Source organism: Tamandua tetradactyla, chromosome 3 (genome assembly GCF_023851605.1).
Source record: "Tamandua tetradactyla isolate mTamTet1 chromosome 3, mTamTet1.pri, whole genome shotgun sequence".
In the NCBI taxonomy this organism is placed as follows: Eukaryota; Metazoa; Chordata; class Mammalia; order Pilosa; family Myrmecophagidae; genus Tamandua; species Tamandua tetradactyla.
Genome location: NC_135329.1, coordinates 52,143,984 through 52,148,366, shown reverse-complemented (window position 1 = coordinate 52,148,366; position 4,383 = coordinate 52,143,984). Strand labels below are relative to the sequence as shown.

General features: G+C 36.2%; 1 pseudogene; it reads right to left on the bottom strand.

The window, feature by feature from the left end:
- Positions 1 to 3,374: 3,374 nt before the first annotated feature.
- On the bottom strand, positions 3,375 to 4,109 carry LOC143675552 (thiopurine S-methyltransferase pseudogene; annotated as a pseudogene).
- Positions 4,110 to 4,383: the final 274 nt, after the last annotated feature.

The window sequence follows — 4,383 nt, the reverse complement described above, 5'->3', positions numbered from 1 at the left end:
TTAATGTCTTTCCTCTTTAATTTCTATTTACGTGGATTATGTATGTTTGCATGTATGTATCTACCCACACACCTATAGGAGTGTGCATGCTGGTATGTATTTGTAGAAAGCAGTTAATGTCTAATTTATAAAGAGCTTTGTCTGCATGTATTACATATGCCCCAAAAACAATTTTAAAAAGAGTAATACCAAATATTTTAAACACTGTTGTAAATGATGGATTGCAAGGAAAGGTGTGGCAGGATGAAATCTGTGTTTTAGGAAGTGCGCTCTGGCAATTATATGGAGGATGAAACAGGAAGGAAGCAAAACTGGAGAAAGGGAGACATATTGGCAAGTCTCAAGGAGAGGACGGATTCCTGGGATTTCATTAGCAGAAACTAACTTATGGTTCCATCAGGCCTGTTACAGCATTTCAAAAAGAGTTAAGTATGTAATCATAAAAATTTCAAAAAATACAGTGTAGTTATAGGGGACCATCTTGTGTCCCACTTCCCACTTGGAAGCCTTTTTCTCCCAAAAGCTGCCACACAAGCCAGAGTGCATCTGCCTTCCCACTTTGCAGGGTGACCCTGTAGAGGTCACCCTCAAAAGGAGTTTCCGGAAGCCTGGCCAAGAGCATGATAATGGAGGTGAGCTGCAGCCATGAATTTTATGAACAGTTTGATGAAAGCCATATAGAAAGCTACATTAAGCCACAAATCAACTTGATTGCTAAAGACAATTTACTCTCCTTTGGCTGCCCATTGCATGCTTTCTATTGGTGCCCTTTGTTGAATGCCTCTCCAGCTCGTCTGGTCTGGACTTTCTTTTAATGGCCATGGAAACCTAACCTACATATTGGCAATGACTCCTGTCCAATCCTTTCCGAATTCCTACTGCATTGCTCTTATCTGGTCGCTTTCTACTCAAATGTAATTATAGCATGCCGGGAGAGCTACCCTGGCTATACTTTCCACTGGTTGCCTGCTTTGGAATGTTTATAATGCAGAGATATACAGTTTATACAGTTTGTAATACAGTTTATAATGCAGATCCCTTTTCCTTAGAGCCAAGATAAGCTCCATTCCCCCTGCAATCCTGGTGAAGGTATACACTGGTCTAAAGCTTTTGAAAAGATAGAAGTAGCTATCCGAAGCTTTAAAGATATTCATAGATTTATCTTTAACCATGGAAAAGTCTGAAAGTTAGAGAAAGCGTTAGATACGAAGATGTTTAACAAAAATATTACTTCTTTGATATAATGGATAATTTTGTTCACTAGCATTCTAGTGGAGCTTCCACTTTGAAGAATACACTCAATATCAGAAATTCCTTTCTCTGGAAGGAGAGAATGAGGGAACCAACATGGACAGCATACTGGGGAGAGCAGGACAGCACTGAGGCAACCACTTGGAAAGCAAAATGGAGTTCTAATGGCTCTGTGTGGGCATATTTTTGAGTAAAAGAGAACATTCTAGAAAAGCAATTTAGGAAGTCAGTCTGTGCAATATAGTGTATAAACCTGCTGTTTCAGTTCAGTACAAATCCATATCATTCTTCAGAACTTTAATCAATGGACTGAGAATCCTTGGAATGCATCCATGAGCTCAAATTCATCATAAGGTGGGCTCAGCCTTTTAAAGTTTACATTTATTATGTGGAAAGACCAAAAAGACTAAATGCCTAATATATGCCACCATTAAGAGATTTGGTTAATTATTGGTTAATTTTTTAAAATTTAAAATATTTATTTAAAATCATGTTTAAAAAACATTTGTCATGACCAGAATGCTTCTATTAAATTAATACGTGCAAATGAAGAAAAAGTGTTTAGGAAGTGACCACCTCCATAAAAGAATAATATTACACAAAAATATACCAGAAGAAAATAAATTAAAATATTGCTGGTTACTTCTTTTCAATAGTGAAGACTTTAGCATATTCTTCTATAGTTTTTTATTGGTTAAGTTTTTTTTTTTTTTTTTTGCATGGGCAGGCACCCGTTTTCTGGCATGGTAGGTGAGAAATCTGCCTGCTGAGCCACCATGACCCACCCTCTATTGGTTAAGTTTTTAATACTGCATTTTTCTTCAACACAATAACAACAATTGTATTAGTTGTTGTACCAAATACATGCAGATCTGAATCTGAATTCCAACAGTATAACATTATGTGTTTAATTCAATTCGACTCAGCTTTCATTATTGTTAAGCCTTGTTTGAGCCTGAACTCAAACAGAGAGGAGATATGTTACCCAAGTTGAACATAAAGAGCTTCTAATGTTATAGGGAAAATCAGACATGAAAACAATTTAAGAAAGAGCAAGGATGTTTGAAAAAATATGTTGAATTAAAAGGAACACTCTAATGTAGTGATATCGAGGAAGGCACTAGTAATTTAGAGCAGAAATGAGTAATGGAAACTATTTTAAAGGTGGTAGCATACGAATATACTATTAAAATACAGATTATTTTGGACGCATAGAAAATAGTGAAATTACATTCTATTCGGAGTCTAGTATAAGCAAAGGTCTGAAAGAATATCTTATATTTATTAATGGTTAGGATATATTTGACTTAACCTGGGTGGAACATTGGTACAAAGATGTGTTAGGAAATCAGGCTGGAAAGTGTGGGGTCTGAACTTGAGATTTTTTCAGGTGCAAATGGGGTTACTGTAGATGTTTAAAGACCTAAGTGACCTCCAATATTTTGGGAAGACCACTCTAACAAGAGTGGAGTGAGAAAGAGAGAGAGAGAGAATTGATGCAAGGAATCAATTGGGTTTCTTCTCCTACATTAAATAAGAGAAAAGAAATACATGTTCTAGTGAGCTGTGTCCAGTGTCCAGGTAGAAAACTTGAAAGTTCTAAGTAAGTCCTTCTTTGGTGCTGTGATGCCTCTTTTTTTTAAATGTAAACATATTTTAATCTAAACTTATGTAGTGAACAATCATGAGTCTGGATTTGCCATAAATCATATACCATATTTCTGCTTAGACCACTAATTACACTCTCTTCTAAAAAGTAATCACTTTATACATTTTATTATGTGTTTTTCTCTAAAAAGTTATATGCATTTTGAACAAAGATCTGTGATGTGATTGGTAAATAATTTTTTAGTCATTCATTATATTTTCATGACTGAGAATGATTTTTTTTTTTTTTTTTTTTTTTTAAAGGAAAGACAGAGAGAAGGAAGGAAGGATAGAAGGAAGGAAGGAAGGAAGAAAGGGAAACATTTTTAAACATTTTCTTGTTTTTATTGTATTCTGTTTCTCCGTTTTTGTTACATGGGCTGGGGCCGGGAATCGAACCGAGGTCCTCCGGCATAGCAGGCAAGCACTTTGCCCGCTGAGCCACCGCGGCCCGCCCGAGAATGATTTTTAATTGCTCAAAAACATGTTGATGTGCTAGATTTTTCTGCATATAGATATAACTTTTCAAATACGTAGTCAATTCCCCAACTTTTATGACATTCTTCAGAAGCAACAACCTTCTCAAGACAATGAATATAGCATTTTGGACCAAACAGCCTTTTAATTTCAGTGTCTGGAATATAAAATTGTGGGCCCTCATGTTTAGTTGGATCATAAGAAGCAATGATGTGAGGTACTGGAACCCTTTTCTTAGGGACAACATCCTATCAATGCAGCATTCTCAATCCCCTGGATTAACATGGACTGAGCCTCCCCTATCCCAAATCCTGTCAAATTCACCAAAATTTACTCTGGAAATATAAAAATGCTGCAACATTTCAATGAGGTGTTCCCTGAAGAACTCTTAAATCCTTTGCCTTCAGGAATTTCTCAGTATTTGGTTGTACTGATTAAGAAAGATTTGGCTTTGCAAAACATTTTTTGAATTCCAAGTTCACTGATCTCCACACCATCTTGGCTATGTCCTTGGTCTGCTTTTCCACAAAGAGGGAAAAATATCCTGAGTCCATTCTTGCCGTTAAGAAAAGTGTCCAGATGTTTCTTTAATAGGTGATGTCCTTGCTCTTGATGAAATGAAATGTTGCAGCTCACCCACTTTTCTTGCCATTCTTCCAGAGTTAGTAATTGGTTTTTTGGTGCCTATTATTGAGATACTCATTAATTTCTAGTAAAGTTCTTGTATCATTCATAGTTTTGTAGACACCTTTGTCTCATAAGCAGATATCTTCAAGCCTCTTCCGGTGCCCGCTGCCTGCCTATTTTCAATAAATATATTTAAATAGTGGTTTTTAATATGGAGGCCAATAGCTGGTGATACCAAATGTGAAGACAAGGTGAAGAAGTAGCAGTGTTTGTTTTCTTCTTTTGAGCACATAGAATTAATTATTCTTCTGAGAGACTAAAATCTCATTTCAGTGTCTGCCTTACACCTTCAGACTTTCTCATGCAAAATTGCCAAAAGAA